We start from the raw sequence: 26,394 nt of genomic DNA on the forward strand, positions 1-26,394 counted from the left end.
TACCTTTTTTAATTTTTTTATTATTTTACAGAGCTTTTTAATATATTGTGAGCATTTTAGTGTCATTTTAAAATAGGACTATCAATGCTCCTGACTTTTAAACCTGTATTTATTCTGACATTATTCTCTCCACCTGCAGATGAGGGAGGTATTTGATTTTAAATTTGTTGATTTGGGGGGAAAATGTACATTCATTTCCTTGTATGTATCACCAGTGGGAAACTTTTTTTGGATGAATTGCATTTTTGGATGAATTGCAATCTTTACTTCAAGGCCTTCAGGCTGATATAGAAATGACGGGAGATTTAAATGACACATTTGATAAATCAGACAGGAACAGCATAACATCTAAAATGGCAGAACCCTCTAAAGTACTGAAAAAATTCCGGCACATTCATAATAAATACAATTTATTTAATTTAAAGCATAAAATTTGCTTTAAAAAGAAAACCACAATTTGTACGATATCATATTTCAATATCGACCTTCAGATGAAGAATTTGAGGATTTGAATATCATTGAAGAGTACATCGATTTTGGGACAATGTTTGCATCTGAATAATCCTTCCTCCTGGAGAGAAGGAAAAAAAAGTTTTGAGTCTCAGTCTTCAGGATCCCCCCCAAAAAACGTGCAAATTTGTTTCTGATGTATTTTGGATAAAGATATAACTCTCATAGAAGATACATTTTATCAGTTGAATGCAGTCGATACTTTCGACTTTTTATATGATGATAGGACCTACATTTAGGGCTCAGTACTGATAACACTGCTGCTATTGATGGAATAGAAATAACTGATGTACTGGCAGTTTTTTTTCTGAGGCAAGAGGTCCTAGAACACCTCCTATAAAAATGTTACGATTCAGAGCAAGAAATATTTTTCCACCTCACCTAATGCTATTGCATTAACGAGGCTGAAGTTGGCTTCTTATTCGCCAGCTGCTGCTTTGCGTTTTTCGTTCCATCTTAAATGCTACTGGTGTCATGTTATGTCGTCTTTCGCCTGTAGATGGCTCTCTACAGTCATTTTTAAAAATACTTATCCGGATGTATTATTGTACATTTCCTCAGTAAAGGGGAATATGTAAGTAGAGACTGTCCAAATTGCATTTTTGTATGAAACACATTTCAGAAACACAACTCACAATAAAACAAACTGGCATGTTATACCACGAGTAAATAAGACAAAGGCAAAACGTAAATTCACTGGCACTTCCTGCATATTTTCCACGACCTTGCCTTCTGATCATAAAAAGTCTCAAACTCTTGCATTTTACAAGAAATTTTAATATAGCAGTTTTAAATGGGACATTTAGAACATGGCATATGAGACTATATGGTTAACTGAGGATGAGCAGAGGGTGATCGAACCTACCTCCTGGTTATAAAAATGTCTAAAAATTCTGACACAGATGTGTGATAGACAATGGAAAAGACTATCAAAATCCTGAACTTCAGGACATTGTACTGTACCGTTTTTTTAAATACGACCCTCTGAACATGGCACGAGAGAATACATTGTCAAATGGTAAATGCAATGTTTGCTATATTTCTAGGACCCTCCCTCTTGATTTTAAAATCATCTCATATTTCTGACATCAAGGTGTGAGACACAATATAACAGACTGTCAAAATCCTGAACTTCAGGACATTTTATGATACCATTTTAAAAATATGACCCTCTGAGCATGGCATGTGAGAAAATGGCATGTGAGAATGCATTGGGAAAAGGTGAATGCAATTTCTGCTGAATTGCTATTGCCCTCCCTCCTGATTACAAACTCGTCTCACAATTCTGAGACTTAGGTGTGAGACACAATGTAACAGACACTATTAAATTTTGAAGTACAAGAGATTATACTGTTACGTTTTTTTTTTAATATTGACCCTCTGGCATGTGAGGACTTGTAGTCAACAAAGTAGCACACATTCTGCCAATTTGCTTTGTCCCTCCTTCCTCGATACCAAAACATCTTAGTATACCGACACTAAGGTAAATGTCTCTAAATCCAGAAGTTAAGTTGTCAAAGTATATCGGAGTCAACCGATACTGATCAGGTTCTGCTGCTGCTGAGCCCGCAGCCTTCACCATAAGGTCCAATTCCCCAAGCCTGTACCCTTCAGAAATTGCAGTATAGAATGAAAAAAACTCCAATAGATATCGGCCACTGTTGGCGATTTTCCTTTAAGAGAGATAGATAATACTTTATTAGTCCCGTAGGGAAACTGACAAATGATTCTCCAGAAATTTATCACTTTCACTTTCACTCCAGTGTATCACTTTCACTGAGACCGAGGAGTGTTAAGCTGTACATGAGTCTTTGTGGCTCGGTTGTTAACAAAAAGGGTGGTGGTTTGAGCCTTCCCAGGGACGCTATGAGCCTTTTAATGTACACACCCGTCTCACTTTACCTCCACGGCCGGTCTTGTACCGCAATCAAATACAGAGCCCGCAGGGGGCAGTAGGCTCGCAAATATAGCTCACTGTGTATATAATGAAGAAGCAGAGGTTAGTTTCTCATCTGCATGTTGCAGAGCCTTATGCAACTCACAACAACAGTTGGGGTTTGATCCCTGCACGGGCTATTAGTTGAAAGACCATTGTAAATGACGTGTAACAGATTTATCCAGCTGGCTTTTATGTTTCATACTAAATTGCTATCTTGAAACCAAAATAATTAGAAATATGGAACACAACTGTTGTTCCCCATGAAGGAAAGCTGTTTTACACTGACGTCACTCCTTTTTATTTAATCCAGATTTTAAAAACAACTCCGCCCTATCAAAGGAAAATGTTACACAAAAGTTGGAAAGCACACTCTGAATCCATCTGTATATTTGATTTCCGCAATCCGTTCAAGGCTGCCTATGTTAATCGTAAGTGTATAGATGAAACATTTAATATATTGTTCAGTTTAAATCAAAATGCTTTAATACTACAAGAGAGAAGTATAGTATGGAGGTTGCGACAAATGTGTGATTTCTTGGAAGAAAACTACTTTTCTTTGCGTTAAAAATTAATTCGAAACAATTGACACACAAACCCTTTGTCTTTTTTAAAGAGATTATATCTTTAAACAGACAAATGTATAAAATGTGTTTTTTTTTACCTAGAGATTTTGGACAGGGGCGATGTATTACTAGTAGAGGCTGCTGACTAACACTGTACTGTCTGGAGATCAGCTCCATTTGCAATAAAAAAACGTGCGTAACAAAGCTGGAGAGCAGCTGAACTTGTGCTCAGTAGTCAGTATGGTGCTGAGGGTTCAATACTGGCGTTGTTGTATTAGCACAAGCTGCACAGGCTCTGAATCAGACCATTTCAATTAGTCTGATCAGTGCAGGACAAGTTCATGTAGAATTATTGCTTTGTCTGTCTCTTGTTTGTATATAAATGGATGTCTCTGATAACTTAATGTTAGTTTTTATTTTAGTTTTAGTTTTACGATGTAGGTCATGCGTTGATATATGACATGTCTCATTCCTGATTCAGCTCATGCTCCATAGGAGAGAAGAGATTCCTCCTGTTTCTCGTACAACAATATCAGAACAGAAGCCCATGTCACCCATCTCTGATTCAAGATCGAGTTGCATCTTCAACATTTTGTTTTTGTTTCTGATCATAATTTTCTTTAGTTATGATCGATATTGAACTTTTTCTAAGTAAAACAAAACTAATCAAACATGCAGGCAGATTTTTGAAAAGTATTAGGAGTTGACAGGGCGCTCCTTAGGAATAGTCGTCAGAAAATGTGAGAAAAGGAAAGTTACATAAACTCTCACACACAGCATTAAAGACTGGAATCTGATCATAAAAAAACTAGCTGTCTCCCCGTCGGTAATCAAACCCCGGTTTCCCGCATGACAGGCAGGGACACAAACAACTTTACTAACTAGGAGCGTTTGCTAGCTATTAGGAGGCATTTACTCTTAAATATGTTACTGTTTTGGGTTTCGACCTTAATTTTCCCGATACCAGTTTTTTACAAAAGTAAAGGCACACGGTACATGTGTGGCACATCACGTCCGAGTTTAGTGACAACTACCTCAGAGATTGTAAGCTGGGTAGTTTCAGATCAGATCACTTTTTGTATCAAAGGTTCAAGCAAACCCGAATACTTTTGCAAGAGACATTTCAGAATCCCAGTCAAATCCAGTACGATTGCTGGATCCTTTGAATTCGACTGAACTATAGCACAGATCTGCAGTCCACCATTAGAATACTGTGGGTGTGCTGTATAAGCCATACCGCCCAAAATAGTTCTAAAACAGGAGAAGCATCCTCGTTTAGGAATGTGGTATAAAGTGAAATGGTCTGGGAAGAGTCCTACGTTTGAACAGTTCAAAATAGACGTCAAGGGGTATTTACGGACTCTTTCGAAATGTAAGAACAAGCTGTGCGGACCTTATCTTTATTTACCTTGTGTAATCGTTTTTCATAAAGTGTAATTGTATTATAGCATGTGCCCCTGACGATTTTCTTGATACGTTATATGTGCTCTTGTTTGTATTGTATGTAGTTTTGTTGTTCAAATAAAACGTAAAAGACACAACTTTCCGGATGCGGCTGCTGTAAAAATAAAATGACATCAAGGGTGCTGTACGCAGAGGTCTGAAACCTGCTCCACAGAAGATCTTTATCCAGAGGTGTTAAAGAAGTCGAGATCTCGCCATGAGAGGGGAAGCATCTCAGAAAAAGCAGGTGCAGTCGGTTCCACGATCATAACGCCACTAAGTCGGGCGACAAGAGCAAAACCCACCCGGCTTCCTCCGGGCAAGTAATGAGACAAAGAGACAACACACAGTGGGTAGCGTGGCCGAGCGGTCTAAGGCGCTGGATTAAGGCTCCAGTCTCTTCGGGGGCGTGGGTTCGGATCCCACCGCTGCCAGGTGCTTCTGTCGAGACCCCCTTTCAGCTGGCTTCAGACGAAAGGGAGGGAACTGCTTTTTGGCAGTCTCTCGAGAAACTAAGCAAAGTGTTTAAAGATACTTTCTCAGCTTGACATCAAGGCACAAAACAAAAACCTTCTTGCGTCCTCTCAACCCAAAAGCGCTTTGCCACTTTTTGCGTTATGCAGGGAACGACGTCTGCCCAGATCACTTTTGTGTCAATGCAAATCGTAGTGTGCCCTCCGTTTTAATGTTGGCTGTGCTGGCGTGGTGCTTCTGTCTGTGAAACTTGAATGTTCTGCTTCTTCACACCAAATCGTCGGCGGGGGTTGAGCTTGTTAAATCTTTGCGCATAGCGCTCCTTTGGAAGTACTTTGTCCAAGTTCAAAAGCGATCGTAGGATTTACTTCATGCGTGCCAAAAAGCATGCCTCGCACGACAGATTTAAATGGGGAATGGAGCCTGCTTCTTGCTGTTTTTCCTGTGGTTGCAGTTACAAAGTTGATCGTGCTTTCACATTCTGTTAACAGTATTCACTGGCTGAGCTTTATCAGTTGGTTCGTAAAGGAATCTCTGCTTCGGTTCCAGAAAAGTCATCTGTGGTGTGTTTTTTTCCGTGCCCATGGCAGTCTTTTAAAGCTGGTAGTAGTGGCGGCGAAGTTAATTTTTTATCCTCTTTAAAAGAATAAGGACGGGCTGGGGCGAGCTCCATTTACCACTCTTTCAGCTAACCGCCGAATTCGCGAACTGATTACACTGCAGAGCCACAGGCGCCTCGCTTTTCTCCATTCTCTGGGTCAGGGTGAAAAAAAACTTGCTGGTATTAGCTGGCCTGCTGGGAGCACCTCTTCTTCACTGATAAGCAAGATTTGTGTTTCATCTTTCTCAAGCTGTATAGATTTCTTTCAAAACAAGTTGTTCCAGAAAGGAAACGAACACTTGCATTCACCTGAATTAAAAGGCATGGGATTTGCCCGTAAGGATAAATTCTGTACAGTAAGACAGGAAGAAAGGCACCGCTGGGAATCGGACCCAGGATCTCCTGTTTACTAGACAGGCGCTTTAGCCAACTAAGCCACGGCGCCGGCAAAGTGCTGTCCTTTGACAGCCACATGGACACGTCTCAACTGCTCTGAGACATCTGCATTCGGTGTGCACCGAGCCTGCTCGCCTTGCAAGTTTCCTCATTTACATGCGATAGCTCCACCACTAAGAGAAAGGATGAGAAATGGCTTTTATCTGGCACTTTTCATGTCAGAGGATCTCAATCTGCTTTCCGTGTACAAGAGGATGTCCAACTCATGTAGCTAAAGACGTAGACGACAGTGCTCCACTGAAATCTTGATCTCACAACCCTCGGCATGACTCCGCTGTGTTCTGCTTTAGACAAAGGGGGGAAAAGACTTCTTTCATCACACGTTTTGCACTGTTTACGGTGTTCGCAGTGCTCTTTCTTAAATGAAAACCAGGAATCGGCACCATATGAGGTGAGACTAGATAATATTGGATCAAGTAGCCTCGCCATTCCATGCGTGACGTGCGCAAAGTGTAATTCCTGTCTTTATAGTGTGCTTGTTAGAGACTTAGCTGGCACCCAGAGCGCTTTAAATCCGGGAGTCAGCAGCCCAAGACAATAGAGCTTCCTTCGTCTATGTTTTTTGCGTGATGGGGGAAACCATGCGTGTGCTGCAAACGATCTTAGTATCGAAGTGCCGTCCCACATAACCGATCCGAACAATCTGCTTTACAGAGGAGCACTGCCGGAGCTTATCGTTGGCAAACTGAAGACCAGGCTGACCTCTTCTGTGACTCTTGAACACTGAGTCTCAAGGTTGTGAATTCAAGCTCCACGCTGGCGGGAAATTCCATAGGTAATGATCACATTTTCTTGCATGCTAATCAAAAGAAATATTAAGAAACTTTTCCCGATACCAGTTTTTTACAAAAGTAAAGGCACATGGCACATGTGTGCCACATCACGTCAGAGTTTAGTGACAACTACCTCAGAGATTGTAAGCTGGGTAGTTTCAGATCAGATCACTTTTTGTATCAAAGGTTCAAGCAAACCCGAATACTTTTGCAAGAGACATTTCAGAATCCCAGTCAAATCCAGTACGATTGCTGGATCCTTTGAATTCGACTGAACTATAGCACAGATCTGCAGTCCACCATTAGAATACTGTGGGTGTGCTGTATAAGCCATACCGCCCAAAATAGTTCTAAAACAGGAGAAGCATCCTCGTTTAGGAATGTGGTATAAAGTGAAATGGTCTTGGAAGAGTCCTACGTTTGAACAGTTCAAAATAGACGTCAAGGGGTATTTACGGACTCTTTCGAAATGTAAGAACAAGCTGTGCGGACCTTATCTTTATTTACCTTGTGTAATCGTTTTTCATAAAGTGTAATTGTATTATAGCATGTGCCCCTGACGATTTTCTTGATACGTTATATGTGCTCTTGTTTGTATTGTATGTAGTTTTGTTGTTCAAATAAAACGTAAAAGACACAACTTTCCGGATGCGGCTGCTGTAAAAATAAAATGACATCAAGGGTGCTGTACGCAGAGGTCTGAAACCTGCTCCACAGAAGATCTTTATCCAGAGGTGTTAAAGAAGTCGAGATCTCGCCATGAGAGGGGAAGCATCTCAGAAAAAGCAGGTGCAGTCGGTTCCACGGTCATAACGCCACTAAGTCGGGCGACAAGAGCAAAACCCACCCGGCTTCCTCCGGGCAAGTAATGAGACAAAGAGATAACACACAGCGGGTAGCGTGGCCGAGCGGTCTAAGGTGCTGGATTAAGGCTCCAGTATATTTGGGGGCGTGGGTTCGAATCCCACTGCTGCCAGGTGCTTCTGTCAAGACCCCCTTTCAGCTGGCTTCAGACGAAAGGGAGGGAACTGCTTTTTGGCAGTCTCTCGAGAAACTAAGCAAAGTGTTTAAAGATACTTTCTCAGCTTGACATCAAGGCACAAAACAAAAACCTTCTTGCGTCCTCTCAACCCAAAAGCGCTTTGCCACTTTTTGCGTTATGCAGGGAACGACGTCTGCCCAGATCACTTTTGTGTCAATGCAAATCGTAGTGTGCCCTCCGTTTTAATGTTGGCTGTGCTGGCGTGCTGCTTCTGTCTGTGAAACTTGAATGTTCTGCTTCTTCACACCAAATCATCGGGGGGGGTTGAGCTTGTTAAATCTTTGCGCATAGCGCTCCTTTGGAAGTACTTTGTCCAAGTTCAAAAGCGATCATGGGATTTACTGCATGCGTGCAAAAAGCATGCCTCGCACAACACCTCTACATACCCGACCACCACTGCATCATACAGCTGCCAGGGCACCTCACCGTGTCAGGCCACCACTGTGTCACACATATTTCAGCATGATATATTTTATGGATATTATGGAATATAATGGATGGATATCTTAGTTATCTTTCTAGTTCACAGGTTTGCATGCATAATTTAATTTTGAAAGCCACTGAGACATCAGGTACTACTGTTGTATTTATGAAAAAAAAACAAAACAAAAAACATACTAACAACTGTGCCATCCTACTCCTTAGTTAATACATTTTATTATTCATAAACAGTTAACATTGTTAGCAAAATATTTTGAATTATATTTAACCCTATTTTTTCTTTAGTTTTGTATTTAACTTATTATATGATAGTCAGACTTAATGTATATTGGAACAATGAAAATATATTTTTACAAGATTTTACATTAAGCACTTAAAATTAATATGGATAATAATAGTAAACTGTAACATTCTGTAACAAGATCGGTTAAACTGTGAAGAAAATGCTTTCAGAGAAAATGTTTCAGGTGTGAAGAACATAGATCTCCAATGCAATTTCAACCAAACCTGTTCCCACACACCCTGCCCCCACTACCATTAGAATATACACAAACATTTTAGCGTTTCATTCTGAGCAGAAGACCCTCACACCTGAAGAGTGCTGGCTGTGACGAATTAAACCAGTTTTACAGGTTTCAATCACAGACCATGTGACATGGGAGTCAGGAAACTAACACACAGCGCCACTGGATTTGATAACGCTATAAAAACGCTATAAAATAATGTGACTTGGCACAGAACAAGTTTACAGCACAGTACAAAAAGAAATGCTGACCATGACTTTAGAAGCATAAATTGCCTTACACTCAATTTAAACACAAGCTGTCTTTAGCCCTCTAAGCTGGTTCATACAGAAATGTAGAGATCCAGGCTCAGAACACACAGCTTCATTAGCGAATACATATGCAGGACAACTAGAGAAGACGTTTTACAGAGGATGGATTTTTGAAACATCCCATCAGTGACATCACTGAAGTCAACTCCTAGGTACTGTAACTGTCGTGTGGATAGTTTCACAAGAATCAGACAAAGGTTTAAGCATCGCTTGTTCTAGATAAAACTGCAAAAAAAAAAACAACAACCAATAATTAACTTCTTTGCGGCTCTGTTTGCCCAAATCATATATTCACAACGTGAAATCTAGAAAATAATATTACGTAACCAAAATCCGCAATATGGAAACAGAACCTGTGTAATTGTTGATAGATGATGTACACGTAACATTTTTTCAAGACGAAATACAACATTTAAAAAATGACTTGTATGTACTTGATATCTCTAATCAATCCACGGGGACATTGTTAAAAGCAGAGTCCCCGCACAAAACGAAACTAAAACACATACCGTTTCGCGCTTCTTATTAGTTGCTCAAAAGTAATTTGACCGTATGAAATGCATAATATAAACCTAGAAACATATACGTGAGCAGTACTTAAGCACTGTAGTATCGGTGTTAAGACATACCTTTCAAATACTGTAAATCAAGTTAAAAATATCTCAAGACCGATTCTGGTCATAATGAAACCATGTTTCGTGTATGTTTTCTTTTTCATCTTGAAATAACTCATTTCTAAATACCTTTTTCACTGTTAACATCTTGCAGCAACTCTGCAACAAAACATACACTCTGACAGTTCATCCTGCTACCAACATTAAATAAAACAAATCTTAAGATTTCTATATTTATGTCTTTATTTAGTGGTTTCATTAGTGACAAAGGCTAAACTTTCTTGGAAAAATGTCTTTTATGTGTTGCGGAAAAAACTGACTTGCTTTAACAAAATATGTTTACAAATCCTTTCACCTGGCATTTTCGTAGTTAGAAATTATGGAACGCTCTGTTAAAAGCAAGGAAGTGTTTATGTCCGTTGCAGTTCTTTTGCAACATGAATTTAATTATATTGTTATTAATTTCTTGAGATACTCGATTCCATATTATATTACCTTTTAATAAAATTCTAAAAGTATGCTTGTTGACTACGGTATCACGTTAGTTAAAGACTTCGAAGCTTACAATGTTTAGGGAGAAATGGAATACTGGTGTGTATTTTTTTCTTTAAAGTACCGAGACCAGCCATATACTGTATGTTTATGTTCCAAAATTAATATAGTTTATGGCCTTCACACGCGTTACAGTATGCTCCTATTCTTTTTATGCTCAGCTACTAAGATTTCCCTTCAGTGGTAAAATTAGATATGAATATTCAATACTTAAACGGGCACAGTTAAGACATTAAATATACATATACATACTGTATACAGTACAGTTTGCATACGGTAATATGTTTATGTTACGCGATTAAAAAATAAATAAATAAAAATGAGGAGTCCAGCACCAGCTGGATTTGAACACACAACCTGCCAGTTGGTAGTCATGCACCTAGACCAGTAAGCTACAAGACAGCTCACATGAACAGGCAGGCGAAACAGCCCTACAGAGCCCTGTCGCAGTACATGGATATAATCATACCGTTATTAAATTCTTGAGATACGCGATTCCATATTATATTCCCTTTTAATCAAATTCTAAAAGTATGCTTGTTGACTCCGGTATCACGTTAGTTAAAGACTTCGAAGCTTACAATGTTTAGGGAGAAATGGAATACTGGTGTGTATTTTTTTCTTTAAAGTACCAAGACCAGCTATATACTGTATGTTTATGTTCCAAAATTAATATCGTTTATGGCCTTCACACGCGTTACAGTATGCTCCTATTCTTTTTATGCTCAGCTACTAAGATTTCCCTTCAGTGGTAAAATTCAATATCTACAACGGGCACAGTAAAGACGTTTACAGTAAGTCTTTCTACGACAGACCAACGGACCACGAGTGCCCCTGTCGGTCAACCAATCACGCACCGCGGTATTTTGCGTCATCGCGCGTCACGATGCACGACGCCGTAGCCAATTACCTCCGGTACGTGTCTGTACCGCGCACTTTGAATGGCTGCATCTGTAAGGAGATTGGAAAATATAAGAGCGTCTGAAACGTATAAGTACAGTACAGGTGGACGTAAAAGTAGTTAGATAAACAGTTTTTGTATTTTTATACAATTAGTTGCAATAGTGGAAACAATTTGGATTTTTTCGAATGTCTCGAAACCAGACATGCTGAAACGCTGTAGGTTTAGAATCGAGACTGGGGTGAATAACATCTTGTGAGAAGATCTGTTTACCTAACGATTAGATCCTGTAAATCCCTTGTAGCCTCCCTAAGTCTGTCCCAGTCCAGTGGATAAAAATGTATTGTTAATGGAGTGTTGGTTTCTCTGTTAGGGGATACTGGAGCACTACTGTCATGCTTGTTTCACTCCTCTGTTCAACAGTGTGCTATAGAGTAATGTATATGGGGAGATGGCAGGAAGCCACAGGAGTATTGGGGCAGCAAGTTTTACTTACCGAGTACCAGATTTTAATGGGTGGTTTTATCCCAGATCTATTGGGTTGGAATATTATGCATTACAAAGAATGACTATCCAGAACAGGGTATCACGTGGCTTCAACTGACTGTGATCACTCAGTATGTTGATGGTATTCTGAGTGCTTCCCCTGACGAGGAAACCCACAAGTCTGAGTTGCTTCAGCTTTAGAGTGTCTAATATTAAGCAGTTATAATAAGGCCCTTTTGTGTCGAGCATTGTGGAATTTTAACAGGGCCAGGGTGCAATGTTTTTACGGGGTGAGCACAACTTTTAACAGATCTGCTTAAGGGGGGAGTGCAGTACAAGGACAAGATTGCCTTGGTTCCAGCAGCAAAAGCTGCCTGTAATAATTTGAAACAAGCTCTCTTACAGGTGCTGAGACTGGGGTTTCCTCAGATGGATCAACCATTCCTTTATATGTAAGTGTGGACAAAGGGTTACTGTATATGTATATAATGTATGTATTTGTTGCATGTAGGCCACAATTCTGGATGGCTATGGAGAAATAGGATTCTCTCACAACGGCAGGGACTCCAGTTAAGAATACTGGGCTTGTCTCTGAACTGATTTGTAGTTTTACAGCTGCCGACAGAAGCAGCTTGAGTAAGGTGTAAATAACACAATAAATAAAGAATTCCAGTAACTCAAGGTAACAACCATGCAGATGCAGATGCCAGACGAGCGGCACTGGGAGAGCGGGAGTCTGAGACCCCTGTGAAACCTCTATTGGGGAAAGGGGAGAATTCAGGTTGAGGGCTTTAATAGATGTTTAATAGTGGTTAGAACAAATGTGTAAAAATGTGGGGTTGTATAATGATGGGATGTGGGCTGGCACATACCCAAGTGTATGACAAAGATGATCCCGTGGTACGGACTGCCCTTCCCCTTGGATACTGATCTAGGGGCATACTACACTGGGAAGGTGTGCCAGGCTGTAATTGCCTCACTAGGGGTAAGTTAGAAGTCACATTGCCCCCATCACCCACAGTCTGAAAGACCAACTAAGGAAATATCAACTGAAGGAACACCGTGGGTAGATGCTCTACCTGCAGTCCTGTGCGGTTTGCGGGCTGGAGCAAACAGAACTGTGAGACTGAGCCCATTTGAGATCATCACGGGCAGCCAAAGAAACTCCCTGGAGGCCAAGTTTGGCTAACGCACTGATGAATTAACTAACTCTCTATTAAAGTATTTTAGGTTTGTTAACTGAAGCAGTGCACAGGGCTCGTGAACACGTGCCGGACGCTTGGGGACCTCCAGTAGAGGGGAGACACGACCGGATACCTGGCGAGTGGGTGTAGGTGAAGAAGAGATACCCTGCCAGACGTTGCAATCCTGCTGGGAGGGACCATATCAAGAGCCACCAACTACTGACTGTGCCATCTGAGTGACAGGATGAGATCGCTGGATCCGCGTATCGCACTTTCACCGACCCACGGCACCAGAGACTGAGTGAACAGAAAGAAGGATGTTGTTACCGTTTCTGTGTCTGATGTTTCCTAAGACCAACAGTGTGCTTGTTAGGCCTGAGGAGCATTTCTGGGGATATGGTATCAACACATTCCGGGTGTTGGCATATCTATAAGCCAAAAAATTATAATCGGAGTTGGGTCAGTATTGCTGTTCCAAGATCCTGACGATAGATCTCCACATGGCTGAGGTCTGCGTTTGGGTCCTGGAGTAGGACTTTATGTATTTGTAGGATTAGGGTTGTTTTATATGTATAATTGTAACTATCACTTGTACAAAAACATCAATAACATCTTGTTGTAACTGTGGAACACACAATGTCATGGTAATGCATGCCTGTACATCTAAAAAGGAAAGATCTGCCCTGACATTGTATGTGTAAAAATAGGCAGTCCTGACGTATGCCATATTTTATAAGGGGGGAATGAAGTAAGAGATAAGATGTAAAAAGGGTTAACTTAAGTCAGTTCTGCCTGAAAATTAGACTTCTAAGCAACAGGGGTTTATGGCAGGAAAGGGGGTTAACTGATAAGGATTCCAGATGCGAACAAGGAACCCCCTGGGGGCATAATCTTAAACTGACCATTTGGGCCTCTTAACTGGCCAAATACCATGACCCTCCCCCCCTTACCATAACATTGAATGACGTCTGAAGCAGCAAGCAAGGACTATATAACCTAAAAGTTTGTACCGGCACATCGAACAATACTTCGGTTTTGTTGTTTCGTGCGGGAAACAAGACTTCAGCTTTATTGTTCCTTGCATGCAATAAACTCATCTGTTTTACTTCATCTTGGGATCAAGAACCTTATTCCTTCTGTTACAACAGTACCAAACGCACGTTTCTTCTGTAACCGGAGCCGATCATTTGCAATTGGGCTGTGCCGACAGACCAGGACGAGCTCTGTCGGCTCAAAAGCAGCGCAGGACCTGCAAGTACAAGAGAAAGATTAGCATCCAGCGGGGGCCTCTTAGTGAGCCCAAGATCTCATCAAGAATCGGCTCCAGCAACAGGGCTGGGCGCATTGTTCCATTCTCCGCCCACTCTCGGTGTAAACAAGTCCCTCCTGGTCTCTGCTTGAAATGCACTTTCCTGCGTTTGCTTTGGTGTAAGTGGCTTCCCCTGCATGGGCGAATGTGAAGAAGATCCTTAGTAAGTCATTGAAGAAAACCGAGAAGAGGTCGGAGTGGCCTCTGTCGTTCATCAACGATCAGTCAGGCAGTACTCCTCTGTAAAGCGACGTTCGTTCACATCGATTGGCTTTTTCTTGCTTTCATTCGTGCAAGTAGTAAAAGCAGACGCCCCTATTCTGCCGTGACCCGGATTCAAACCGGGGTTGTTGCGGCCACAACGCAAAGTACTGACCACTATACGACCACGGCGAGTTACCGATACACATGGAGCAGGGCGGAAAAGGATGTGCTCTCTTCGTGTGACAGAATTCGGAAAAGTCCTGACGTTGCATTTCAACTGAGCCCCAGTATACATCGACCCTTCGACACTCTGAGTGACAACTCTCTTGCGTGTTCTCATATTTATGTAGTTTGCTTGCATGATGCCCGGAACAGCAGGGTTGTGTGCTCCCATATGGTTTAGCGGTTAGGGTTCCTGGTTTTCACCCAGTCAGCCCGGATTCGACTCCCGGTATGGGAACGTGTCAGTTTTGCCACCTGCTTTCCAAAAGATCAGCACCGTGTACGAAGGAGCCGCATTAAAACTACTCGAACGTGCAAAACGTGCGAGAAGAGGGGGAGCTTGTTTCCAGCCGAAACTTCTCGCGTGTGAGACGAGCTGATCATCGCTGCAGGAGGGTTACTCTGGTAGACAGGGCTGACCTTCGGCAATAGGATTTATAGTCTCCAAGATGATATTTGCACTTTCTGGAGAGGCGATTTTCTCCACTTCAGTAGCCCGATTTCGTCGATTGCGTGGAGAGGGCTGTAGAATGTGGCGCCGCCTTTCCTGCTCCGTCCATGACAGGCGTGCTGGTCTCTGGAGAGAGAGCACGGTCCATCAGCGCACTCCAATAAAGGCACTGGAAGCAGCTGAATCGCATTGGCGAAGCTCAGCGCTGGGCCGCTGGGCAATTCTTACCACCGTTTCCGTAGTGTAGTGGTTATCACGTTCGCCTCACACGCGAAAGGTCCCCGGTTCGAAACCGGGCGGAAACAGACATCTTTTGTCGCCAGGCACAAAAGGGGATTGGGGATTCGTCGAGCGCTGTGATCGAACAGACCCACTCACCTCTTAGTGTGGCGGGATCTGCACAGTGCATGTCACAGCGAATCCTGCTTTCACTTCAATGCGCGTCCTGATGTACCCCAGTCTCCCGCGTGACAGGTGGGGACAGGTGACAGGTCCTATACTAACGAGGAAGACATCGCTCTCTCCGACCCCCGGCATCGTGTCCCGACCCACCGTGCTGGAAGCCGACGCGTGCTGTGATTCCTTTACGGAGCAGAAATGACAACCGAGGAGCCGAGAGATCATTTCAGCATTTCGCGTCTGAACGGAAAACACAAACGACCAACTCGGAATGACTTGCCTTTGACGCTTCTCAAAGCGTTCTTTGTGCATCGAACAGACCCACTCACCTCTTAGTGTGGCGGAATCTGCACAGTGCATGTCGCAGCGCTTCCTGCTTTCACTTCAATGTGCTTCCTGATGTCGAGTCGTGTGCCGTGCGGAGGCTCTGAAAGCGAGAGCAATGAAAAGGTGCACGACGCTGTGAAAGAAAACAGAGAAGTGAAAGGCAGTCATTTCTCTAAGGAGGTGAAAGAAAAGCTACTCCCCGTCGGGGAATCGAACCCCGGTCTCCCGCGTGACAGGCGGGGATACTTGCCACTATACTAACGAGGAAGATATCACTCTCTCCAACCCCCGGCATCGCGTCCCGACCCAGCATGCTGGAAGCCGACGCGTGCTGTGATCCCTTTACGGAGCAGAAATGACAACCGAGGAGCCGAGAGATCATTTCAGCATTTCGCGTCTGAACGGAAAACACAAACGACCAACTCGGAATGACTTGCCTTTGACGCTTTTCAAAGCGTTCTTTGTGCACGACGACTGCGCCGCCTAGCAGATACAAATGGGTTGTACAACTTTGAACTAGCAAATGGAAGAGGGCTAAGCCCCCTCTCTTTTAGCCCAGGTTCGATCTGTCTCCCAGAATCACCAGGGCGCACACACACACACACCCGTGCCGTTGAAGTGCTCTGCTTCATTTCTAAGGGCAACTCAACATTCACTCCTACCCCGAGTGCAGAAAAGACAGCATCCACAGCAACAACAGCTCAGGTCTCTGCACAGGAGCTAAGCTGCCCTCATCTCCTCTGCTCTGCGGCTCCTGCGGAGTGGAGTCCCGCCTGGAGCCGTGTTTGCAGGCGGCGGCTCCCCGCGCCCTGTCTGTGAGTCGTGTCCAAGAGCTCCTGGGAGGAAGAGAGAGCCCTCCCACTCGGGGGCTTTTCCACGGTCTGTGTGAGGAGGGGCGGGTGTGTCCAGTAGCTTATCGAGCGGAAGCCTGGGGCGGCGGAGAGCTGTGATCGTGCAGACCTTGAGGTGTCACCTCTTTGTCTGCTTTCCCGCCCCCCCTCCGCCCAAGCTCTGCTCCAAAGTAGCCCGGCAACCCCTCACACCTGCACGTGTCACAACCTAAGGTGCGGTCATGAGACACCCATGGGGTGTCGTTCTGTTCTTGCTAATTGTTTCCTGCCCGTCGCAGGCAGGAGTCCATGCGAGGAAGATGCGCTGGACAGAGCTCAGAGGGCGCAGCTGGGTGGCTTTCCTTCTGAGTGACGTTCCTGCAACACTCTCCCGCTACTCTTGGTGCGCTCATGCCACAACACAGGAAGGCTGGAGCAGGTGGCTGTGGTCTTTGCGCACTGCCGAAATAGCTCAGTTGGGAGAGCGTTAGACTGAAGATCTAAAGGTCCCTGGTTCGATCCCGGGTTTCGGCATTTTGTTTCATCGCGCCCTTTGTTCCTCTCTCCAGCGCCACCTGCCTAAAGTGACGCGTCCCTTTCTCAGCCCGAAACGCAAGCGAGACACCAGCAGCAGTCCCTACAGGTTTCCGTAGTGTAGCGGCTATCACGTTCGCCTAGCACGCGAAAGGTCCCCGGTTCGAGACCGGGCGGAAACAGCCTCGTTTTGCACGCTCCTGTACTTCACAGAGGTCTTGAGCGACCGGTCATTTGTTCCCAATGTATTTCCGGTGCCTTCGTGCACTCTTGTACCAAACGCACGTTCCTTCTGTACGCGGAGCCGATCATTTGCAATTGGGCTGTGCCGACAGACCAGGTCGAGCTCTGTCGGCTCAAAAGCAGCGCAGGACCTGCAAGAACAACAGAAAGATTAGCATCCAGCGGGGGCCTCTTAGTGAGCCCAAGAGCTCATCAAGAATCGGCTCCAGCAACAGGGCTGGGCGCATTGTTCCATTCTCCGCCCACTCTCGGTGTAAACAAGTCCCTCCTGGTCTCTGCTTGAAATGCACTTTCCTGCGTTTGCTTTGGTGTAACTGACTTCCCCTGCATGGGCGAATGTGAAGAAGATCCTTAGTAAGTCATTGAAGAAAACCGAGAAGAGGTCGGAGTGGCCTCTGTCGTTCATCAACGATCCAGTCAGGCAGTACTCCTCTGTAAAGCGCCGTTCGTTCACGTCGATTGGCTTTTTTTTGCCTTCATTCGTGCGAGTAGTAAAAGCAGACGCCCCTATTCTGCCGTGACCCGGATTCGATCCGGGGTTGTTGCGGCCACAACGCAAAGTACTGACCACTATACGATCACAGCGAGTTACCGAGACACACGCAGCAGGGTGGAAAGGGCTGTGCTCTCTTCGTGTGACATAATTCGGAAAAGTCCTGACGTTGCATTTCAACTGAGCCCCAGTATACATCGACCCTTCGACACTCTGAGTGACAACTCTCTTGCGTGTTTTCTCATATTTATGTAGTTTGCTTGCTTGATGCCGTGAACAGCATGGTTGTTCGCTGCCATATAGTCTAGCGGTTAGGGTTCCTGGTTTTCACCCAGGCGGTTCGACTCGGTTTTGCCTCCTGCTTTCCAAAAGATCAGCACCGTGTACGAAAGAGCCGCATTAAAACTACTCGAACGTGCAAAACGTGCGAGAAGAGGGGGCGCTTGTTTCCAACCGAAACTTCTCGCGTGTGAGACGAGCTGATCATCGCTGTGGGAGGGTTACTCTGGTAGACAGGGCTGACCTTCGGCAATAGGATTTATAGTCTCCAAGATGATATTTGCACTTTCTGGAGAGGCGATTTTCTCCACTTCAGTAGCCCGATTTCGTCGATTGCGTGGAGAGGGCTGTAGAATGTGGCGCCGCCTTTCCTGCTCCGTCCATGACAGGCGTGCTGGTCTCTGGAGAGAGAGCACGGTCCATCAGCGCACTCCAATAAAGGCACTGGAAGCAGCTAAATCGCATTGGCGAAGCTCAGCGCTGGGCCGCTGGGCACGTCTTACCACCGTTTCCGTAGTGTAGTGGTTATCACGTTCGCCTCACACGCGAAAGGTCCCCGGTTCGAAACCGGGCGGAAACAGACATCTTTTGTCGCCAGGCACAAAAGGGGATTGGGGATTCGCCTAGCGCTGTGATCGAACAGACCCACTGGACCCACCTCTTAGTGTGGCGGGATCTGCACAGTGCATGTCACAGCGCATCCTGCTTTCACTTCAAGGCGCGTCCTGATGCACCCCAGTCTCCCGCGTGACAGGTGGGGACAGGTCACAGGTCCTATACTAACGAGGAAGACATCGCTCTCTCCGACCCCCGGCATCGTGTCCCGACCCACCGTGCTGGAAGCCGACGCGTGCTGTGATTCCTTTACGGAGCAGAAATGACAACCGAGGAGCCGAGAGATCATGTCAGCATTTCGCGTCTGAACGGAAAACACAAACGACCAACTCGGAATGACTTGCCTTTGACGCTTTTCAAAGTGTTCTTTGTGCACGACGACTGCGCCGCCTAGCAGATACAAAGGGGTTGTACAACTTTGAACTAGCAAATGGAAGAGGGCTAAGCCCCCTCTCTTTTAGCCCAGGTTCGATCTGTCTCCCAGAATCACCAGGGCGCACACACACACACACCCGTGCCGTTGAAGTGCTCTGCTTCATTTCTAAGTGCAACTCAACATTCACTCCTACCCCGAGTGCAGAAAAGACAGCATCCGCAGCAACAACAGCTCAGGTCTCTGCACAGGAGCTAAGATGCCCTCATCTCCTCTGCTCTGCGGCTCCTGCGGAACGGAGTCCTGCCTGGAGCCGTGTTTGCAGGCGGCGGCTCCCCGCGCCCTGTCTGTGCGTCGTGTCCAAGAGCTCCTGGGAGGAAGAGAGAGCCCTCCCACTCGGGGGCTTTTCCACGGTCTGTGTGAGGAGGGGCGGGTGTGTCCAGTAGCTTATCGAGCGGAAGCCTGGGGCGGCGGAGAGCTGTGATCGTGCAGACCTTGAGGTGTCACCTCTTTGTCTGCTTTCCCGCCCCCCCTCCGCCCAAGCTCTGCTCCAAAGTAGCCCGGCAACCCCTCACACCTGCACGTGTCACAACCTAAGGTGCGGTCATGAGACACCCATGGGGTGTCGTTCTGTTCTTGCTAATTGTTTCCTGCCCGTCGCAGGCAGGAGTCCATGCGAGGAAGATGCGCTGGACAGAGCTCAGAGGGCGCAGCTGGGTGGCTTTCCTTCTGAGTGACGTTCCTGCAACACTCTCCCGCTACTCTTGGTGCGCTCATGCCACAACACAGGAAGGCTGGAGCAGGTGGCTGTGGTCTTTGCGCACTGCCGAAATAGCTCAGTTGGGAGAGCGTTAGACTGAAGATCTAAAGGTCCCTGGTTCGATCCCGGGTTTCGGCATTTTGTTTCATCGCGCCCTTTGTTCCTCTCTCCAGCGCCACCTGCCTAAAGTGACGCGTCCCTTTCTCAGCCCGAAACGCAAGCGAGACACCAGCAGCAGTCCCTACAGGTTTCCGTAGTGTAGCGGCTATCACGTTCACCTAACACGCGAAAGGTCCCCGGTTCGAGACCGGGCGGAAACAGCCTCGTTTTGCACGCTCCTGTACTTCACAGAGGTCTTGAGCGACCGGTCATTTGTTCCCAATGTATTTCCGGTGCCTTCGTGCACTCTTGTACCAAACGCACGTTCCTTCTGTACGCGGAGCCGATCATTTGCAATTGGGCTGTGCCGACAGACCAGGTCGAGCTCTGTCGGCTCAAAAGCAGCGCAGGACCTGCAAGAACAACAGAAAGATTAGCATCCAGCGGGGGCCTCTTAGTGAGCCCAAGAGCTCATCAAGAATCGGCTCCAGCAACAGGGCTGGGCGCATTGTTCCATTCTCCGCCCACTCTCGGTGTAAACAAGTCCCTCCTGGTCTCTGCTTGAAATGCACTTTCCTGCGTTTGCTTTGGTGTAACTGACTTCCCCTGCATGGGCGAATGTGAAGAAGATCCTTAGTAAGTCATTGAAGAAAACCGAGAAGAGGTCGGAGTGGCCTCTGTCGTTCATCAACGATCCAGTCAGGCAGTACTCCTCTGTAAAGCGCCGTTCGTTCACGTCGATTGGCTTTTTTTTGCCTTCATTCGTGCGAGTAGTAAAAGCAGACGCCCCTATTCTGCCGTGACCCGGATTCGAACCGGGGATGTTGCGGCCACAACGCAAAGTACTGACCACTATACGATCACAGCGAGTTACCGAAGGTCAGCCCTGTCTACCAGAGTAACCCTCCCACAGCGATGATCAGCTCGTCTCACACGCGAGAAGTTTCGGTTGGAAACAAGCGCCCCCTCTTCTCGCACGTTTTGCACGTTCGAGTAGTTTTAATGCGGCTCTTTCGTACACGGTGCTGATCTTTTGGAAAGCAGGAGGCAAAACCGAGTCGAACCGCCTGGGTGAAAACCAGGAACCCTAACCGCTAGACTATATGGCAGCGAACAACCATGCTGTTCCCGGCATCATGCAAGCAAACTACATAAATATGAGAAAACACGCAAGAGAGTTGTCACTCAGAGTGACGAAGGGTCGATGTAAACTGGGGCTCAGTTAAAATGCAACGTCAGGACTTTTCCGAATTATGTCACACGAAGAGAGCACAGCCCTTTCCGCCCTGCCGCGTGTGTCTCGGTAACTCGCTGTGATCGTATAGTGGTCAAAAAAGCCAATCGATGTGAACGAACGGCGCTTTACAGAGGAGTACTGCCTGACTGGATCGTTGATGAAGGACAGAGGCCACTCCGACCTCTTCTCGGTTTTCTTCAATGACTTACTAAGGATCTTCTTCACATTCGCCCATGCAGGGGAAGCCTGGAAGGCTCCACAGCCGAAACATTGTGATTCTTTTCTTCTCTTTTCACCAGGAATAGTCCTTTACTTGTTCCTTTGCAGCCTACGCATGCTGACGCAGCTACCCACCCGATATCTAACATTCTATAATCACAACTATGAATGTCCACTTTGGGTATTTTTTCCATGATTATTTATTATTATTATTTATTCTGTCATTGAAGCATATTTTATGTCATACTGAAGTGTCATAATCACTGAAAAAATATTTTTTTAATTTAGAAAGTAAGAAAATGATAAATCACTAGGAATTGTATTTAGCCTTTTCTGATCTAGATTTTCTATATACTTTAACATGCCATGTTCATGTCACAACTCATAAATGAAACAATGAAGTGTCGTAATTACAAATGTACATAGCGTCGGGACATTGAGATGTTTTGGTAATGAGGAAGGAGGGACATGCAATGTTCACAGGGTCAAATTTATAAAACGCTACAGTAAAATTTCTTGTATTTCGGGAATATGATAGCCTGTTACATTGTGTCTCACACCTCAGTGTCAGAATTTTGAGACATTTTTATAACCAGGGGTAGGTTCATAGCAATAAGCAGAAAGTGCGATCATCCTTTGCTCATCCTCGGTTAACCATATATTCTCATATGCCATGTTCTGAATGTCCCATTTAAAACTGCTATATTAAAATTAAGACTTTTTATGATCAGAAGGCAAGGTTGTGGTAAATATGCATAAAGTGCAAGTGAACTTATGTTTTGCCTTTGTCTTGTTATTGTGAGTTTTGAAAATTGGTTTTCGATTTTCTGAAATGCGTTTCACACAAAAATGCAATTTGGATAGTCACTACTTATATATTCCCCTTAACTGAGGATATGTACAGTAATCCATCCCGATTAGTACTTTTAAAAATTACTGTAGAGAGCCATCAGAAAGGGAATGAAAACTTGCATTAAACAAAATCAAGCTGCATGTAATCATCCATAGTGAAACATTTTGTAAGACAAGACAGGAAGAAAGACACTGGTGGGATTTGAGCGCAGAATCTCCTGTTTAATAGGAAAAAAACTTTAACCAAATCAGCCAAGATGCTGTCAGAGTATTAAAATCATGTCTGCGTCAGTGGTTACAGCTGACTATCGCTGGAGGACAGTTCACTGTGAACAAGTCAGCCTGAATAATGAGGGGGAAGAGACTGACCTCTGTGATGCACTATAGAGTTACACTAACCTTCTATCCAACTGTTCTATGCTGCATTCTACCCTAGTGGTAAATATTGATTTCTGTGGGTGTAATATTCCTTTTTTTGTCAAATATTATCAAGCACAAATTTTGCTGTTGAAAATAAGCCTAGTGGTTTTCAATGTTGTGATCCTTTTTCCCCAGTGTCACCCAAATTGATACATTGTGCTTTGGCAATTCTTCAGGCTATATTTTTTAGAGGAGCTCAGTTGAATTAGTTTATATAAAGTATTTCTTTTCCCTTTAATCCTTTAAAACATATTACATTTTCAAAACATTGGATCTTACTTCCTACTAATTGTAGCGGCAATGCTTGTCAATAAGACAGAATTAAGTGTTGCTGTGCTTTCCCAAATGAGGCCCCATCTCTCTCTTCATCTCTGTGGTGCAGCCACAGAGAAGCTATTCAGGCAGGCTGATTTAAAGATGTTTTCTTTTGATAAGGGACAGCTCCCAAATGGGGATGCATTTAGCTAAGCCTGGCTATCATGATCAATGGGCATCCATTGGCGCCTATCTGTCTAGGGAGTGCCAGATGGACATCTGGACTGCATTCCTAAGTGTCAGGAGTAAGTGACTCATATCTCACCTTGATCAACCAATCAGGGACTGGTAGGGCAGAGTAACCCACGTGGGTCTCTGATGCCCATGAAACTTTCATCCAATGAACGAGCTGAAGTTCCTCCAGGTAAAAACAGGCAACACAGAGCTCCAAGACTATTCTAAAGGGAATTCAAAGGAGAATTCCAGGGCTGTGAGATAATTCCAGGGCGGGACGGCCCAGGAGCAGAAAGGCTCCCAAGGGCAGAACATTCTCGCAGCGCGCCTCCTGACCATCCTGAGACTCAGCCTGGACCACCACGGAACGGCCAGTGTGTCCGAGTGCCAGAACTTTCCTTTGTTCTAAGAGTCGAGAGCGGAGGTTGCCAGAGAGTAACCAGAGGATCCACCCGAGGTTAGCACCAGCAGCAGGCCTGGTGAAAAGGTCAGAACTGTGGACAGCTGAATTACTATTCAGAACTAGCGCTTCATCAGGAACGAACTGGTCTTCTTCCTGACCTGCTGGGACTCACAGTCATCTTTTCTCCTGTGCACAAACTTCGCTAGTTTCAGCCAAAACTAACTAGCCAGTATTCAGAGAGCATCAGCAGCGCACCGTCACAAGCCGCACAGCACAGCCTGGCACGGAGCCAGAGAGTGTGGATTGGACAGCAACAAGCCTGCAACTGTTTCTTTGTGCCCGCAGGAGATCTGAATCCCCAGAGATCGGAAGAGTATTCAACTTCACTGCATTACTGCTCCAGAATTCTATTGTTATCCCAACCAGTTGATATCAATGTAATTCCTAAGAGTTATGTACTTGTTTTGAGTATCTAATGCAGAAGTTGTAACCAAGTTAAATTACGAAACGGTCTAAATGAATGATATACCGAACGTATGTCCTCTTGATATGTGTAACTCTTTGTAACTGAATGAATATATATCTTTTGTATTCTGATAACCCTTACGATAAGATCTGTTTGGTTTACATGCATATTATATATATTAATGAATGTATCCTCGTGTATTAGTACCTGTGTGTGCGTTGTTTGAGTTATCTCGCATGGTTGGATTCTGAGACCATTAAAAGAATCAATTTTGTGATTAACTGCCACAATTAATAATTGTCCCAGTAAATGCACAAACCCCTACAGAACTGGTGCCTCGTGAGAGCACACTACAACAGTGTGTGATCTCCTGTCCCAGCCTGAGGAGCAGACACCGAACCTGTCTCTCAATAATAATAATACAGTGTGTGATCTCCTCTCCCAGCATGAGGGACAGACACCGAGCCTGTCTCTCAATTATAATAATACAGTGCGTGATCTCCTATCCCAGCCTGAAGAACAGACAGTGACCCTGTCTCTCAATAATAATAATACAGTGTGTGATCTCCTGTCTCAGCCTGAGGAGCAGACAGCGAGCCTGTTTCTCAATAATAATAGAACAGTGTGTGATCTCCAGTCCCAGCCTGAGGAACAAACACTGAGCCTGTCTCTCAATAATAATAGTACAGTGTGTGATCTCCTGTCCCAGCCTGAGGAACAGACAGCGAGCCTGTCTCTCAATAATAATAATAATACAGTGTGTGACCTCCTGTCCCAGCTTGGGGAACAGGGAGCCAGACTCTCAATAATAACAACAGTGAGGAACAGTGAGTTTATCTGTCAATAATAATAATACAATGTGATCTCCTGTCCCAGCCTGAGGAACAGTGAGCTTGTCTCTCAATAATAATAATACAGTGTGTGATCTCCTGTCCCAGCCTGAGGAACAGACAGTGAACCTGTCTCTCAATAATAATAATACAGTGTGTGATCTCCTGTCCCAGCCTGGGGAACAGACAGTAAACCTATCTCTCAATAATAATAATCCAGTGTGGAATGTCCTGTCCCAGTCTGGGGAACAAACAGTGAGCATGTCTCTCACTAATAATAGAACAGTGTGTGATCTCCAGTCCCAGCCTGAGGAAAAGTGAGCTTGTCTCTCAATAATAAAAATACAGTGTGTGATCTCGTGTCCCAGTCTGAGGAACAGACAGTGAGCCTGTATCTCAGTAATAATAATAATACAGTGCGTTACCTCCTGTCCCAGCCTGAGGAAGAGACAGTGAGCCTGCCTCTCAATATTAATAATACAGTGTGTGATCTCCTGTCCCAGCCTGGGGAACAGAGAGTAAACCTATCTCTCAATAATAATAATCCAGTGTGTGAGCTCCTTTCTTAGCCTGAGGAACAGACAGTGATCCTGTCTCTCAATAATAATAATCCAGTGTGGGATGTCCTGTCCCAGTCTGAGGAACAAAAAGTGTGCTTGTCTCTCAATAATAATAGATCAGTGTGTGATCTCCTGACCCAGCCTGGGGGGCACTGAGGCTGTCTCTCAATAATAATAATACAGTGTGTCATCTCCTGTTCCAGCCTGAGGAACAGTGAGCTTGTCTCTCAAAAATAATAATACAATGTGATCTCCTGCCCCAGCCTGAAGAACAGACAGTGAGCCTGTCTCTCAGAAATAGTAATACAGTGTGTGATCTCCTGTCCCAGCCTGAGGAACAGACGGTGAACCTGTCTCTCAATAATAATAATAATAATAATACAGCGTGAGACCTCCTTTCCCAGCCTTAGGAAGAGACAGTGAGCCTGTCTCTCAATAATAATGATACAGTGTGGGATCTCCTGCCCCAGCCTGGGGAACAGACAGTGATCCTGTCTCTCAATAATAATACTCCAGTGTGGAATGTCCTATCCCAGTGTAGCGGCAATGCTTGTTAATAAGACAGAATTAAGTGTTTCAGTGCTTTCCCAAATGAGGCTTCATCTCTCTGTTCATCTCTGTGGTGCAGCCACAGAGAAGCTATTCATGCAGGCTGATTTAAAGATGTTTTCTTTTGATAAGGGACAGCTCCCAAAGGGGGGTGCACTTAGCTAAGCCTGGCTATCATGATCAATAGGCATCCATTGGCGCCTATCTGTCTAGGGAGTGCCAGATGGACATCTGGATTGCATTCCTAAGTGTCAGGAGTAAGTGACTCATATCTCACCTTGATCAACCAATCAGGGACTGGTAGGGCCGAGTAACCCACGTGGGACTCTGATGCCCATGGAACTTTCAGCCAATCAACGAGCTGAAGTTCTTCCAGGTAAAAACAGGCAACACAGAGAGCCTTAAGTGTAGAATTCT

General features: G+C 44.8%; 11 non-coding genes across 11 annotated transcripts; 8 read left to right on the forward strand and 3 right to left on the reverse strand.

Moving 5' to 3' along the window:
- Positions 1-4,807: 4,807 nt before the first annotated feature.
- On the forward strand, positions 4,808-4,889 carry trnal-aag (transfer RNA leucine (anticodon AAG)). Its single transcript has one exon. It is a non-coding gene; the product is annotated as a tRNA-Leu (tRNA).
- A 1,012-nt stretch (positions 4,890-5,901) lies between these two features.
- On the reverse strand, positions 5,902-5,975 carry trnat-agu (transfer RNA threonine (anticodon AGU)). The gene has a single exon. It is a non-coding gene; the product is annotated as a tRNA-Thr (tRNA).
- A 1,678-nt stretch (positions 5,976-7,653) lies between these two features.
- On the forward strand, positions 7,654-7,735 carry trnal-aag (transfer RNA leucine (anticodon AAG)). The gene has a single exon. It is a non-coding gene; the product is annotated as a tRNA-Leu (tRNA).
- A 7,497-nt stretch (positions 7,736-15,232) lies between these two features.
- Positions 15,233-15,305, forward strand: trnav-cac (transfer RNA valine (anticodon CAC)). Its single transcript has one exon. It is a non-coding gene; the product is annotated as a tRNA-Val (tRNA).
- Positions 15,306-15,921: 616 nt separating this feature from the next.
- Positions 15,922-15,993, reverse strand: trnad-guc (transfer RNA aspartic acid (anticodon GUC)). Its single transcript has one exon. It is a non-coding gene; the product is annotated as a tRNA-Asp (tRNA).
- Positions 15,994-17,017: 1,024 nt separating this feature from the next.
- On the forward strand, positions 17,018-17,090 carry trnaf-gaa (transfer RNA phenylalanine (anticodon GAA)). The gene has a single exon. It is a non-coding gene; the product is annotated as a tRNA-Phe (tRNA).
- Positions 17,091-17,199: 109 nt separating this feature from the next.
- trnaa-agc (transfer RNA alanine (anticodon AGC)) lies at positions 17,200-17,272 on the forward strand. Its single transcript has one exon. It is a non-coding gene; the product is annotated as a tRNA-Ala (tRNA).
- Positions 17,273-18,612: 1,340 nt separating this feature from the next.
- On the forward strand, positions 18,613-18,685 carry trnav-cac (transfer RNA valine (anticodon CAC)). The gene has a single exon. It is a non-coding gene; the product is annotated as a tRNA-Val (tRNA).
- A 1,233-nt stretch (positions 18,686-19,918) lies between these two features.
- Positions 19,919-19,991, forward strand: trnaf-gaa (transfer RNA phenylalanine (anticodon GAA)). Its single transcript has one exon. It is a non-coding gene; the product is annotated as a tRNA-Phe (tRNA).
- Positions 19,992-20,100: 109 nt separating this feature from the next.
- trnav-aac (transfer RNA valine (anticodon AAC)) lies at positions 20,101-20,173 on the forward strand. Its single transcript has one exon. It is a non-coding gene; the product is annotated as a tRNA-Val (tRNA).
- A 574-nt stretch (positions 20,174-20,747) lies between these two features.
- trnah-gug (transfer RNA histidin (anticodon GUG)) lies at positions 20,748-20,819 on the reverse strand. Its single transcript has one exon. It is a non-coding gene; the product is annotated as a tRNA-His (tRNA).
- Between the last annotated feature and the right edge of the window lie 5,575 nt (positions 20,820-26,394).

This window comes from Lepisosteus oculatus, chromosome 14 (genome assembly GCF_040954835.1).
Source record: "Lepisosteus oculatus isolate fLepOcu1 chromosome 14, fLepOcu1.hap2, whole genome shotgun sequence".
Taxonomy (NCBI): Eukaryota; Metazoa; Chordata; class Actinopteri; order Semionotiformes; family Lepisosteidae; genus Lepisosteus; species Lepisosteus oculatus.